At 39.5% G+C, this 16557-nt stretch overlaps 1 protein-coding gene and 1 non-coding gene across 7 annotated transcripts in view; one reads left to right on the plus strand and one right to left on the minus strand.

The window, feature by feature from the left end:
* Positions 1-16557, minus strand: part of CNTNAP4 (contactin associated protein family member 4) — a 254199-nt gene that overhangs the window by 194005 nt on the left and 43637 nt on the right. The window lies entirely within an intron of this gene.
* Positions 9711-9842, plus strand: LOC137753972 (small nucleolar RNA SNORA2/SNORA34 family). The gene has a single exon (XR_011071655.1). It is a non-coding gene; the product is annotated as a small nucleolar RNA SNORA2/SNORA34 family (small nucleolar RNA).

A 16557-nucleotide genomic window follows, 5' to 3' on the forward strand; every position in this document is an offset into this window, starting at 1 on the left:
GCTGCAGTATATCAGGCAAAACCCTGAACACGGTCCTACTTCAGAGCCTATTCTTTGTCACTTAAGATAATGGCTTCCACCTTCGTGAACTTTATCTTTTATGAAAGAAGATGACACATCAGCAGGTGATACACATTATATGAGGAACTGAATATACACGAAAGAAGTTTAGGATAGGGCAACTGCTGGCTGAGTGATAAGGGAAACAGAAACATTTCATTCAGGTTCTAGGGTGGGATTTTGAAAGGTCAAAATGAAGGGTTGGAGCCTTCGGAGCAGAGGAATGACTTGAGGGCAGACAGGTGCAAGGCACGTTTTTCAGGATGGCAGTAACGGACTGAAGGGAGTGAGGGGGCATGGAGAGGGCAGTGGTCACTACGGCAAGAAAGGAGAGTGGAACCAGATTGTAGGAAGTCTTTCATTCAAAGCTAAGAAAACAACTGTCAAACTCTCAGCTCCTGAGGACCACCTAGTGTGTGTTTTCTGTTTGGCACATATGTGGATCACCAGTTTTAGATAACTTGACAAATAGAGACCATCCACAATTTTAAAGGTACAGAATAAACAATATGTTAAGCTCACTAATAATAGGCATGGTTCTTCATATCCTTTTACAAGAAGACGGTATTTGCAATCTTTTACCAAGCTGTACCCAGCCTGTTGGATAGTTTGGTCTGTATGGGCAGCTTCCACAGCGAGTTGCTTTAACTATCACTCTTGATATTTACTAAAGAAAAAAAAAACCTTAACTTATACACCACTGAGAAAAACAGATGTCGTGAATACACAGATTAACATATTTACGGACTTAGTTTTCTGAGCAAGAAACAGTCAAGCACTGGGAACATGTCAGACTCTTTTGGTTCATGTCTTCTGCATCAGAGTCCAATTCTAAAAAGAAATTTTTGTATCTTTCCCCCCGACATCATTACACCTTGTCTCACGAGAGGTAAGTCCAGGTAAGTAGTATGCCAGAAAGTGTTTAAAAATTAGTTCTCTGGGGGGAAAAGTCCTGCTTTACAGCATTTGTCAGTTCCTGTGGTGTAAATGTTCCCTCCATGGCAGATTTCAAGCTCCCAACGTGACAATGCTGAGTTGGGAAGAGCCGCTCTCCCAGGCCGGCAGGTTACTGACCATATCTCAGATAAGCTACTTGAGCACAGCAGTTGGAATCATATAAAGTTATGAATTTCTCAGTTACAGCCTCAGGTTTGAAAAATGCATTTTTTCCTAACTCATTCTAATTTTCTCTCTTGAGCTCCTATTCTGTCCAATGTAGAAAATCAATCTGATCGTTTCAGAGGCACTCAGTCCAGTTCATGGATTTCTCAGTCAATTCAGGATTTTATTTCTGTCACCTTCAGCTTCGAAATGCTTGCAGGGATCTGCCTCCCTTCCTGCCGACCCTGGGGGCACTGGAGACCGGGACCACTCTTTCTCGGTGTTTTGCGTGGGCGGTCAAGCAGCTTCCACTCCGCACCTAGGTGACCGGCTGCAGGTTAGTTGGGACATGCCTTTGTCACAACATTCTGATGCTCGTCCTCCCATCCCTGGTGTGACTCTTTGCCCACACCCACCACTTCACGCCCTAACTTCTGCATCCATTCTTGGTGCCCACAGCAGCTCCTGGTTCCCCTCACATGCCATCCGGGGCTGACGTGGGGACTGTCACAGCACCGTCTCTGCAGTGCAGCAGCAGGATGATTTAGTGACTTCTCTTGGGGCGGGCACTCTCCTCTGCAAGCACCCTTCCACATACAGACACCTGAGTGTGAATGAAGGGTTCTGTCAAGTTTCCTACTATGGACTTAGTTTGAGGACAGGACTTCAGGGAAAATGATCCCTCACACTTGCTCTCTCATGTCTCTTCCCTCAGTGGGGTATGGGGAAAAGGGATTCCTTTAGGCTGGTCATTTCCCCTTTCAAATCGTTTATATTTTAGATCTAAAAGGTACCCACTTAACTTTGTTCCCAAGCTGGGCAGTGACCATCCTTTCCCTTAAGCCATGGGTGGCGTGTGCCTATCTGCGCTGAGAGGGGAGATGAAGGACCAGTGGGGAGGTCATGTCTACTTCTGCTCCCCCCATCACCCCACATAGAGAAATAGCCACTGAGGCAATTATTATTGTCATTAAAAGTGCTCATATTTCATCCTTCATTAGAGGAATTTATGCACTCCCCTTTCCCAACATTAACCAGTTTACTTTCATGCAAAAAAAAAAAAAAAACCAGAAACCACTGCCCACTTTTTTGCACAACACAATAAAAAGAGCCCCCCAACCCCTCATTTCCTAGCAACCTTGGTTTGGTAAGACAGTCACACTGAGATCTGTGACTGTGCGCCCACTCTCCTCTGTGAGCAAGGTTTCTTGCATCCATCCAGGGCCACCTCAGTCCAGTTCCATGGCATCTTCCAATCTGCAACATGCACCAAATGATCCAGAACACGAGGAAAAGTGCTGTCTCCTGCAGTATGGGTCACCAAGGCTAACCAGATTCAAAGACTGATGAGTCCTTTGTGCTTACATAGGCAGAAGCAAGATTAAAACTCAGAAATCAAAGTGGTTCTTACGTTGAAGAAAGCAGGAGTCGACTAGTATTTTCTCATATTTACTCCTCCACATCCAGAACCACTGAAAAAATCTAGGTTGTGATAGTGTCTTTTGAGAGAGGAATTTTGCAAACAGTTTATTCTACTTTGCTCCCCAAGCATAATATTAATAATGAGATGGGGTTTTGCTATTAGGAGTGCAACTTTGATGCATATCAAATTCATAACATTCACACTAGAAGACACTAGTTTAGATCCGTTTTACAATCTGTAACTCTTTATTGATAGTCTCTATTTGTTGAGACACCATGTTCCTGGTTTCCTTTGGCTCTTTGAGCGTATTTAAGAGAGACAATTTAAAGTCTTTGTCTAGTAAGTCCAATGTCTACCCAGTGGTTTTCTTATTTAGATGCCTGTATGAAATCACCACATTTAAATATGCACATATCCCAACTTCTATGATTTAATCTTTGTACTAAAATCATGGTCACTCCTTATATTTATGATATTGTATATTTATTAGATTTGTAGAAGAAATATAAGTAATAACACACAAATTAAGCAAAGATAGGTTAGTTAGCAGAAACTATACAGACATGCCTCAGAGATACTGGGGAATGAAGACCACCACAATAAAGCAAATACCACAATAAAATGAGACACACAAATTTTCTGGTTCCCAGTGCATATAAAAGTTATGTTTACATTAAACTGTAGTCTAAGTATGCAAGAGCATCACATCTTTTTAAAACTGTACATACTTTAATTTAAAAATGCTTTATTACTAAAAAATGCTATCATCTGAGCCTTCACTGAGTCATAGTATTAATATCAAGATCACTGATCACAAATCACCATAATAAATATGATAATAATGAAAAAGTTAGAAGTATTGTGAGAATTACCAAAATATGACACAGAGACACAAAGTGAGCAAATGCTGTTGGAAAAAATGGTAATAACAGACTTGCTCGACACAAGGCTGCCGCAAACCTTAAATTTGTAAAACCACGATTATGTGCAAAGCACAATAAAACAAGGTATGCCTGTACTCTGTTAGTGAATTGCAGACAATTCATATATTCTTACACTTTAATTTGTGAAAAGTTTTTAAGTATTTTTTATTCCTTTTTCCTTGAAACTACCAAATTATCTGCTCAACCACTGCAGAATATTAGCTGGACTTCGGAAAGCACGTTCAGAAACACCTATACATGCAAGGGAGGTAGGACTGAAAGTCTTAAGCAGGCAAAAAACAAGGTCACAACTGTGCTTTAAATTTTATTTTTATTGAGGAAAGCCTCAAAGTTGCATGACTTCAAAACTGCAAGGTTATTAAAATAACCTTGCTTAGAAATCCAAAAACTGCATTAGGGTAGTAGCAATGGAAACCGCCCACCCCCCAAAAAAAAGAGTGTAAGGGAGACAGATTGCAAACCACGAATACACAGGATTTATCATCTTCAGGAGGACGGATCAAGGGAGAAATAAAAGGTGATTCTAAGAATTTTAAGCCATGGTGATTAAGATAACCAGCAGGAATCAGAAAAGAAAAATAATTACAAGCAGAAGCTGGTTTAGATGTGATATATTTAACTTAAGACTTAGGTTGAGCTTTTTTGTGAAGACAAGACATCTAGCAGGCAGCTGGAAAATTCCAGCAGGCAGTTGAAAATACAAGATAGGAGATTGTTAGACATGTTTCTTCTCTAGCACAAATGTGGGAGATGTCTGCACAGGCCTCCTCCTGAGGCCCTGGCAGTGGACCAGCTCATTCAGGGAGGGCATGCACAATGCCAAGGTCAAAGACAAGGCTTTGGAAAAACCCACATAAACATTGTCATTTTGGCATGGAGTCTCTGATCTTGTTTTTCATTTTTATACAGATATTTTTATATAGTCTATTAAGTCAGTTGTATTTTATATGGCCAATTTTAGTCAATTTTATGTGTGTCCTTTTTCTTTTGTTGTTAATGTTCATGATATGTCAATTTTTTAAAAAAGGACTCAAGGGAAAAGGTAAGAGGAGAATAACAAATAATCATCAAATCACTGAAATGTGATTTTAGGCTAGCTTCCTACTTAAATTATTGGAGCTTTAAGGACCTAACAGTTCCCACTGAGGGAGAAAATCTCTGATATAAAGTCCTATTTGAGAAGAAACACAGAGAAGTCCTTCTAAAATCGTGTAATTTTTGTACATCTTTTCCCATGGAATTACATCTGAAGGGCAGCCTTCAAAAGGGTTACAGTTAAAACTCAGATGAGATAATTTATGGGAACAGATTTTAATTTGCAGAACTATTAGAGAGACAGACAGACAGACAGACATGTAATACATGAAGTGACGTCAGTAAGATGGCAGAATAGGAAGTCTCCCATTCATATACCCCCTCAGCAACAATAATTTGGCAGCCTTCCACGGACAGAAGCCCCTTTGTGGGAGCTTTGGGATCCAGCCGCAGGCCCAGAGAAGTCTTGCCCCGCCCAGGGACCCACCAGGAGACACGCCTGACGGTACCCCCTGGAGGTAGACCCACTGATTTTAATCCAAAAGGAGATTCTGAAACAGTCCTGTAACTAAGCCCCAGCCCTCCCAGCTGCCGTTCAGGGGCTGGGCAGGCCAGCCGACGTTGGTGTGACTGCAGATCTTGAAGTAGCCCCATCACCTGGCCCCAGGCCCTCGCAGCTGCGGTTAGGGAGCAGTCTTGCCAGGATACACGTCACCCGTGCCCCCAGAGGTAGGCCCTCAAACCTTAGTCTGACTATGGATATAGAAGTGGTCCTGGAACCCAGCTCCACACCCTCTCAGCTGCAGACCGGGAACAGTCCTGCCCACTCAGGGACGTGGAGGGAGACACACCCACCCTGAAGTGGCCCTGTAACTGGGCTCCAGCCCTTCCCGGCCACAATCCGAGAGCAGTCCCACCTGCCCTGGGACCTGGTAGGAGACATGTGCCTCCACGCCCCTGAAGGCAGCAGGCCTGCAGACCTTGTCCCAGCTATGGACCCTGAAGCAGCCCTATGAATCAGTTCTGGCTCCTCTCAGACACAGTCTGGGACTAAACCTGCCTGCCCAGGGACCTTCCCAGTGATGCTCCTTCAAATGCACAGACAACAGCGCAAGGCTACTTAGATCACGAAAAATCAGGCAAACATGACACCACCAAAGGACACCAATAAACTTCCAGTAATTGACCCCAAAGAAATGAAGGTCTCTGGCCTAACAATTCAAAATAATCGTCTTAAGGAAGCTCAATGAGATACAAGAAAACACAGACAGATAACTAAACAAAATCAGGAAAGCAATGTATGAATAAAATGAGAAGCTTAACATTTCCAAGCAGTCTTTTGATGAGGTGTAGCTCAGAACTTTCCCCCTTGAGGACAAACGTGGAAGATTTTATACATCAGTTCTCATGTTCTGTCGGTCAAGGTAGCCTCACAGGCAGGCAATAGTGCCCATACCCCACCATCAGAATTTATGGTGCCCAGTGGTTCCCTGGAAGCAGATCATCCCTCAGCATCAGAGGAGCCACAGGGCAGGAAGCTACAGGTAAGTGGTACCACCCAATATGAGACCCTGTTACACCTGTGGGAAGTTGAACTTGATCCTGGTTGGAGAAAGAGGTGGGGCTGAGAAGATGTAAATGTTGCCGAAGAGGTGTCCAACACACAACAGCACATCTATAATTATAATAGTCTCTAATATGAGTGAATGCAAAAAAGATGGTCTTCTACTGCTGGCTATAGTCACACTTCCGCTCCATCCTCTCCTAGGTAAGATGCTCAAGATACTTATGCATGGATCAGACCAGAAAGCTCTAGGCCCTGCTTTCATTGTTTCTCTGGTTATGCAACCCACCATGCTTTCAGAACACATGTGCACCCCAGCCGAGAGAGAGCATCTCAGGCGGAGGCCAAGCCCGACCCCCTTCACACATGTATGCCAATATTTTGTTCACGAGAGAGAGTGGCTTTTAATTTTCCTTCCTTGTTTGTCCTTGACAGGGTTTGGTATCAAGGCTATGCTGGTCTCATAGAATGAGTTGGGGAGTATTTTGACTTTTTTTCTGTCCTCTGGAAGAGAATGTGTAAGATTCAAGTCGCAGCTCCCCTAAAAGTATTTGGAAGAATTCACATATGAATTCATTTTAGCCTGGAGTTTTCTGTTGGAGCGTGTGAATTATGGATTTACTACCTTTACCTGACAGAGGAATATTTAAATTTTATTTTATTTCTTGGGCACAATTTTTCAGGTTGCATTTTTCAAATAATTTGTTCAATTCATTTAAATTTTCACAATTATTAGCAGGAAGTCTGTTAAAATATCCTCTTATTATATTTTTGTCTTACTGATTGTCTATATCGCATGTTTTCTATTTCATTAATTAATGTACTGTTCTTTTATTCCTTTCCTTTTCCTTACTTTGGGTTTAATCTGTTGTCCTTTTTCTAATTTCTTGAGAAACTGAAGAAGTAGGCAATGGATGGGTTATTAATATTTAGCTTTCCTTCTTCTGTATTATGTGCAGTTAAGGCTACCAATTTGATCTAAGCTGCATCTCACAATTCTGACCTATAGTATTTTGTTATCAGTGAGTTTAAACGTTCCCTAATTTCCACTGAGATTTCTTTTTGAGAAGTGTGTTAATTAAATTCCACACCTTTCTGGGTTTTTAAGTATTTTTTAATTATTGATTTCTAGCTTAATTCAACTGTACTAGGGCACCTACTCTGCATGATATAAATCCTTTGAGATTTGTTGAAACAATTTTTATGGCGCCGAATAAATTTAAGTAAGTATTCTAGGTACTCTGGATAAGAATGTGTATTCTGCAGTATTTGGAGGCAGAGGTTTATATATGCTACTCATTATATAAATATAAATTACATATGTAAATATTTTGTCAAATTTGTTAACTGCTGTTAAAATCTGTATTTCCACTGATCTTTTCTTTGGCATACTTCTTAAATAAGCTACAGAGACAGAAATATTAAAAACCTCTCACTATGTTTAGTGTTTCAATTTGTAATGTCTATTTCTCCTATTATTTCTGTCCATTTTTCTTTCTGTATTTTGAAGCTCTGTTATTTCGTGTAGAAAATGTCAGACTCACTATATGGTATTTCCTTTTTCTCCAGGATCTTTGACCCTGAAGGCCTGGCTATCTTGGTTTTTCCCAGGTATCTTCAAGCGGTTAACACTTTTTAGCTGGTTTACTTGTTTATAGAAAGGCAGCTAACTGTTATGGGCTGAGCGTGTCTCCACCCCCACCCCCCAAATTCATACACTGAAGCCATACCCCCCAATGTGATGGTATTTGGTACCTTGCAGAGGTGGTTAGGTTCAGATTAGGTCCTTAGAGTGGGACCCCCCTGATGGATTAGTGACCTTATAAGAAAAGAAAGACAGATCTTTCTCTCCCTCCCCACATGCAAGCACCAAGGAAAGGCCACGTGAGCACACAGCAGGAAAGAGGCTGCTGCAAGCCAGGACAGGCTCTCACCAGGAACAGAATCTGCTGACACCCTGATCTTGGACTTTCCAGCCTCCAGAACTGTAAGAAAAGAATGTCTGTTGTTTAAGCCACCTGGTTTGTTGTATTTTATTATAATGTCTAAAGCTAGTGTTTAGACTAGAGTTCAGACACTAGCTTTTCTAAATTACTCACACAGCCAGCCACCTTGGTAGTTTCAGTTCCTTTAACGGGAGGTAAGACAAAGCCTTAGGTAAAGTTTTATCATCCAGAGTTTCCTGGGAGATCAGGCTGTGTGTGGGACTTCACTTGAAATCGCTTTCTTCCCCTTGCTAATCCGGCTTCTTACACCCCGTCACTGTTTTCTCCTGGGAACCATCCCCTAATAAACCTTTAGCACCACAATTGCCAGTCCAGGGTGTGCTTCTGGGAGAACTCAACCCAATACATCACCCAATTACTTACTCACTGTTCATTTTCACTGTACCTACATGTGAAATTTTCCTCCTCAACAGAATGAAAAATATTAGATATACACAAAGAAGTGTAACCTAATATTAATGATAATTTAAAATTTTATGAATGTATTTTAACTGACTAAATTTAAGTTCCTGTATCAATTTCAATAGGTTCATATTTATAACTTGAATTCCTATACTTTATAACAGTTGAAGACATTTCCTAAGCCAGGCACATTCTGTGTCTTCTAGTTTGAGAGGACTTAGAAGGACAGACTGCCTTAAGATTCTCCCCTTCTTCTTGAAAAGCCATCAGTGTCACTCACTCACATGCTTTGAAAATCTCCATTATTAGAGTGAGTCAAAAGGAAAAGAGATGGTGCCTATAGAATATTACAAATAAAAAGAGTACATTGTCAGACAATCTAGAGATCCCCAAATTCAACCCCATACTTTTACAGGAAAGGAAAAAAAGAGAGGAAATGTCTTTTCCCCAAGACCACCCACAATTTAGTATTATAACCTAGTTTTTGTGATTCCAAAACCAGCATTTTTTATCACTATAAATTACTTAGGATCAGCTACATGGCACATTCACTGGGCTTACATCATCAAACTGATTTAGAGCTGAAGAAAGCATGGTACAGGGCAGACAAGGACGATAAAGGGTAAGACTGAGGGAGGAGCAAGACACTGGCCAGAGATCAGAAGAGAGTCGAACATGTTCTTGAGGAAGAGGGCCCAGAAGGGAGAGCTACATCCAAAGTAAGAGAGAAGCAAACATTCAGGAGGACAATCACCTCTGGTGTTAAATCAAATGAACTGACAGAAGAATAGAAGTGATTCTATATTAATCCCAGAAGTGAGAGCAAACTCTCCTATACTTTAATGACTAGAGGATACAGGCATATCAAGAAATAAGATGTAAATATTCACTAATCTTTATTTCACCTTCTCAAAGCCAGTACGCAAAATATAATCTATAAGTACATGTGACACACCACTGACCATAAAACTGATCTGCAACTTCATTTGCCAAACCTTTATTGAAATGTAAGTTTTTTTTAACTTCATAAACCAATTTCCAATTGCTAAAAAAGTAAAAATATTTTAAATAAAACCACCAGATTACCCTAGGTCACAGACTTTGACTAAAGATATATGAGAACATTTTATCTTTACTTCAAGCTAATAATGAACATATAAAATATAATTCTTTGTTTGGCCCTGAATCAAGGCCAGCAGTTTGGCTGTTGGTTTCAAGCAGGAGCCTAAAGAAGTCTCTTTCTATGGTCTATTGGCCATTTCAGAACTTTGGAAATGTAATGGTCAATTCATTAGAAAGAAACATCTAAGTCATTGGTGATAGATATGGGCTAATACTTATTTGTAGTTGATTAACGCTGCGATTCCAAAATTTTGAGATCCCTGACTTAACTCATTCATTAGAATTATAATACTGTTAAATCCAATTACTACAAAAAAATTGCTGAGGATCCAAAAACAGTCGGATGATTCTGAACTGTGAGCTTTCTTTGAATATTATCCTTTCGTACGGTCAGGGCCCTGACTTGTGTATTTTAGACTTCATTCAAATAGGAAACTTATATTTACTATTGGCCTGTAAAATTTTTTTAGTTGTATATTGAACTGTGAAAGTGCATCTATATTATGGACATTAATTGAGAAAGTTACTTTCATAGTAAATGCACCATTTAAATATGGTGTTCTTCATTATATGAAAGGCATAATTCTTGCTGGATTTCATTTGCCTGGCAAGATATACAAATATTTGGAAAGTAAAATGTATTTTCTTTAATAGGAAGGGAAGGAAGACTTCCTTGCTCTTTTGAAAGGAAAATTGATTTTTTTCTATTCTGCTTATTAAATATTTTACCAATTTATTAATTATTGTAACAAATGTCTGGTAAAGGATTAGTGCCCTTAATATATAAAATTCTTGTGCAGAGTAATTAAAAACTAAAGATAAATGCTCAAAAAAAAAAATTCTTTGACCCTGCTTTGCTCTATAATTAATCAAGAATAAAAAGACTCTTCTACCAGAGTTATGAGGATGCCTGAATTTTGAGATTACCTTTGTATAAATTAAAGTATATATTTGGTCCTGTGAGGTTTGCTAAAGTGGGGTTAATTGGCAGGACACACTCTGAAACTGTTTAACATTCTCTTGGGACTGTGCTTCTGTAATTCTTGTGGTTACACCACAGTGCCGTGATCATTTTCAATAAAGCCAAAACCTCTTCAGTATTATCCCTATTCTTCCAAAAGAAAGCTAGAGAATTAAAGGATAGAGGTTAAGTGTTTCTTCCGTCTTTAAAAAAGTAAGGGACAAATGTAAAATACATAGCTAGTGGGAAGCAGCCGGATAGCACAAGGAGATCAGCTCGGTGCTTTGTGACCACCTAGAGGGGTGGGATAGGGAGGGTGGGAGGGAGACGCAAGAGGGAGGAGATATGGGGATGTATGTATACATATAGCTGATTCACTTTGTTATACAGCAGAAACTAACACAACATTGTAAAGCAATTATACTCCAATAAAGATGTTAAAAAATAAATAAATAAAATTACTTCCTACTTAAATAAATGAATTTAAAAACGTCTTCCTAAAAATAAATTAATTACTTAAAAAAAAAAAAAAAGTAAGGTAGTAATGATTTAAACCCAGGAATGGTGAATTGATCCAGATAAGTCTAACACCAAAGTGTTCACTCTTCACCTAAAATGTCATGATCCACTGGAGAGAGTACAAAGGAGAGAAGCAGAGCAGGTTAACTAAGGTTCAAGTGTGCTGGAGAAGCTTGCGTCCTGTGACTACAGGGGCGACTCTCAGGGATCTGACTATTCAGGAATTTTTGTCAGGTCTAAGTGCTCACATCCCAACATTAAGAACTGTACATCTCCTAATCTCAGAGATCAATTAGGGCAAGACAGAAAAATAGGGCAAAGCTAATACAAAGTTGGGTACTTACAGCCTGACTCAGCATGAAGGTGTGAGACCCTTGCCATTCAGGTAATTATTCAGGCCGAGGGCTTACTCAGGCACATTGCATCCTGGGTGTGATGGGAAGCAGTTGATATGGAAGCAAATAAACTGTTGGCATCTTTTGTTCTCTAGCCAACTCTATAAAAATAGGCAGTCCCCAATGCAGTCAATTCTCTACACTCAGTTCGTGAGGCTCACCTACCCCATTTCTAGTCCTGGGGACCATCAGGCAAATTTCAGACCTACACCCACCATGCCAATGAGGCTCTCCTTTTCTGAGGCCTGAGTTTTTTCAGTCCTGTACAAAATTCATCTCTTATTCTTTTCCTCATAAAGTACTGGTTATCAAATATATTAATTTTATCATTTTAAATGTGATAAGTATAAACGATTATATGCAATATGTTTAACAGCAAGAAACATTTACCTCATCTATCCTCTTAAGCACTGACATGCACCATGCATACCTTGGGAATTTATCTCTGGGATTTTAATTTAAGCATAATAGTAACATGCAAAGAAGCACAATGATTTAGGGCAGTAATTCTCCCCCTAACCCCTTGCTGGCAATATTTGACATTTCTTGGTTTGTAGCTATATCATTTCAATTTCTGCTTCCATCTTCTCATGGACTTCTTCCCTCTGTCTCCTCTGTCTCTGCGTCTCTGTGTATCTCTTTCCCCTTAAAAGGACACCAGTCACTGGATTTAGGGCCCAGCCTAATCCATTATTACCTCATCCTGATTATACCTGCAAAGACCCTAGATCTAAACAAGGTCACATTCTCAGGTACTAGGTATTAAGAATTAAATATATCGTTTAGGGGGACACAATTCAACTCACAGAAGTCTACCCTTTGCTCCCCCCAAAATTCATGTCATCATCATGCAAAATACATTCACCCCATCCCAACATCCCCAAAAGTTTTAACCCATTCTAGCATCAACTCTAAGTCCAAAATCTCATCTAAATACAATCAACACAAGAAATCCTAAATCTTATCTTCCTAACCATCTAAATTAGACATAAGTGAGACTCTGGGTATGGTGCATCCTGAGGAAAACCTCCATCTGTGGACTGTGAAACTAGAAAACAAATTATCTGCTTTCAAAATACAATAATGGGACAGTCATAGGATAGACATTCCCATTCTCAAAGAGAGAAACTGAAAGGAATAAAGGGGTTATGGGTCCAAAGCAAGTCTGAAACCCAGCAGAGCAAATTCCACTAAGTTTCAAGGCCCGAGTATAATCCTCTGTGGCTTGATGCTCTGCCCTCTGGTCCTGCAGAGGCCCAACTGGCCCCAGACTTAGGACCCATGGAGACCTTGCTGGCCTAGCTTCCGTCTCTTTCAGTCTAGGCAAGTAGTGTTTCTGCTAGGATAAAATTCTCAAAAACTGCCTCCTATGTAACTGACAGAAGCATGTCCTCCACAGCTCTTTCTGGATAACCCCATCTATATCCCAGGGTTCAGCTGAGATGATGGACTGCATTCATGAGTCACACTCCTAATCTCTTTAGCAAAATGTGCCCACATCCTTGATGTTCTCTCTAGAGCATTTTTTGCAGTAGAGATAGGCTGAGAAATTTCCAACGCATCAAATTCTGGTTCCTTTTTTGCTTAACAGCTCCGTGCTCCACTTATCCCTTTCCTCCGGTGTTTTACTATAAGCTGCAAGGAGAAACCAGGGCACATCTTCCACATGTTGCTTGGAAACATTCTGACGTAAATACCAAGTTCATCACTTACAAATTCTCCTTTCCACCCAACACTAGAACACAACTCATCCCACTTTCCCACCACTTTATTACCAGGATTGCCTTCCCTCCAGTGTCTCATAATATGACCCTCTTTTCTTTTGGAGACCTCTCCAGAAGCACTTTATCCTCCACATTTCCACCAACAGCAGTCTCTTCAAGGCAATCTAGGATTTTTCTATCACACACCTGAAAATTCTTCCAACCTCTGCCCATTACCCAATTCCAAAGCCACTTCCATATTTTTAAATATTTGTTTCAGTAGCACTAAACTTACAGTACCAAAGTCTATATTAGTTTCCTAGGGTGGCTGTAACGAAGTATCCAAACTGGCTTAAAGTAACAGAAATTTATTCCCTCACTGTTCTGGAGACCCAAAGTCCAAAATCAAGGTGTCACCAGTCACGCATCCTCTAAAAGATCCTTCTTTACCTCGTCCCAGCTTCTGGTGGTTGCTGGCAAACCCTGGAATTCCTTGGCTTGTAGCTGCATTACTTGAATTCCTGCTTCTGTCTTCACCTGGCCTTCTTCTCTCTGTCTTCTCTGTTCCTGTGTCTCCAAATCTCATTCTCCTTATAAGGCCTTATCTGGAGCCCACCCTAATCCAATATGACCTTATCTTAACTTGATCACATCTGCAAAGACTCTAGGTCTAAATAAGGTCACATTCATAGGTATCAGGGTTAAGACGTGAATGTATCCTTTTGAAGGACACATTTCAACCCACAATGGAATTAAGTGACAAAATTAAATTAATATACCTCAAAAAAAGTAAACTTTTCTTCTTCCCTACTGGTAGAAATGGAATAATTACATTTAACTGTAGTCTTTTTCTGATTTCCTTTCCCCATTACAGGGCCTAGTCATTATCACAGTGTAACCCAGGGCACTTCTTATCTCATAGATGGAAAGCAGTTGGCTGTTGAGCTTGATTCCTCATTTCTTGCTTGTCTGTTCTTTGGCTCTAAGTTTTCCAGATTCCATAGCAAAAAGGTAACCCTATATGTGTTTCTAGGATACTAGGATCTTTATTTGCTGATTTAGTTTATTTATACGTGACCTGCTGACTTAGCTGAACACCCTTCCATAGCCTGATTTAAATACCACAAGGAATGTCAGCATACTAGTATAATATACAGCCTTTAATAAATCTTTCAAAATCTGATACTCTCTTGTGAACACTTCATGTAATTAACAGGTAAAAAAAGAAAAACTAAATAAAAAAGAAAAATGTAATCAAGCAGGTTGACAACCAGCAAAAGATAATTAAAATGATCCTGTTGTGTTTCTCCATTTCATTAACATGCAAATGAGATTCATGAAGTTTAATATTGTGTTTCACCAAGAGCCATAGAAACGAATTAAGAATGAAAATGAGTCCTACTGATAGAGACTCCTGATGAGTATATAAATTAATGAAAAATATGATTTGATCAAATCAATAACATATTATATATACATATAGAGAGAGAGATTCATTGAACCTCTACAAATGAAAATAAAGATAAATAGTTACATTAAATTTTGTATCTCTTTTGATGGGCCAAATCCTATGAAACCTTATTATAACTCAAATGGACTGGTGGTAAATGCTAAACTCTGCTTTACTTTAAAAAGAAATACAAGATGAAAACTTCATTCTAAGGTCAATGTTGTGATGACAGCATTCCTATGGAAAGGACCATTGGTTCAGGATCTGGACTGACCCCCCATAGGGCTAGGAAATCTCACTTGCCTGTGGTAAAGGATTCAGAATTGAAAATAGGAAGAGATAGTCCAATGTGACAATAACTTTCACTATAAGGCAAATAAATGTAACAGACAAGAATTACCTACACAAATATATTCAAAGCCCACAAAATTCTCCATCTGATACAAGGATCTCAGTTATTACTCTCCAATGATATTCTCACACTAAGAAACACACAAAGTTATGGCAATTATACCTAATTTAAAAAAAAGAAACACACATAGAGGACTGTATCAAAGAATATCAGATAAAATTTTTTAAATAAACTCATGCTACAGAGTTAGATATTTGTAACATGGACCATATGGCAAAACACACACACACACACACACACACACACACACACACACACAATCTATTTGTTATGTCCAATGTTCAATGTACTCAAACATTAAACAACAGCACAAAGGATAAGATCAAGGAGTAAAATTAGAAGTAGTAGCTGCAGCATGTGAGAAGGGAATAATAAATGAGTGGATCATGGTTTTAATAATATATGATGTCGGTGTCTTTTTTTATGGTTGTTAAAAATATTTTCTTTGTTAGTATTGCTAATCCTCTTTCCATAGAATGCATGAGCAGATGGGTTTTGCCTTAGCATATTATAGAAAGGGATAATAACGATACTTTGTCTTTAAGTGCAGAGAGTTTTGAAATTCTCTTATATCTACAGCAAGTTGTCATTTAATTATCTGCACTTTTCTTTAAACATACTCAAGCAATTAAACACAACCTACCTAAGAGATAGTCAACAATACGAACTGAGTATTCCTAAAGGAGCATGAAAGCTTATTAACTTCCCATTCCTCAACAGGAGAGAAAGTTATGTCATTCATTTTGAGAATTAAATAAACTTAGGGATGATTACTGTTAAATAACTAGCAACTTTTAAAATCGCTTCTTGCAAACTTCCTTGCTTATCTTGAAATAGAGGGCCAATTAAATTTTCATGGCTACTGTATACACAATGATTGTATACTGTTGTAGAAAAGTATATTTTAGGATCAAGATGGCAGAGTAGGAAGACCCTGAACTCACCTCCTCCCACACGCACACCAAAATAACAACTACTTAGAAAGTAACTATCAGGGCTTCCCTGGTGGCGCAGTGGTTAAGAATCCGCCTGCCAATGCAGGAGACACAGGTTCGAGCCCTGGTCCAGGGAGATCCCACATGCTGTCGAGCAACTAAGCCCGTGTGCCACAACTACTGAGCCTGTGCTCTAGAGCCCGCGAGCCACAACTACTGAAGCCTGTGTGCCTAGAGCCCGTGCTCTGCAACAAGAGAAGCCACTGCAATGAGGAGCCTGTGCACCACAACGAAGAGTAGCCCCCACTTGCCGCAACTAGAGAAAGCCTGCACACAGCAACGAAGACCCAACGCAGACAAAAATAAATAAATAAATAAATTTATTAAAAAAAGAAAAGAAAAGAAAGTAACTATCTATGAGAACAACCTGAAGATAAGAAAAGATTTTCCACAACTAAAATATAAAGAAAAAGCCACAACAAGACAGGTAGGAGGGACAGAGATGGGGTCTGGTCAGGAACCCCA

Source organism: Eschrichtius robustus, chromosome 19 (genome assembly GCF_028021215.1).
Source record: "Eschrichtius robustus isolate mEscRob2 chromosome 19, mEscRob2.pri, whole genome shotgun sequence".
NCBI lineage: Eukaryota > Metazoa > Chordata > Mammalia > Artiodactyla > Eschrichtiidae > Eschrichtius > Eschrichtius robustus.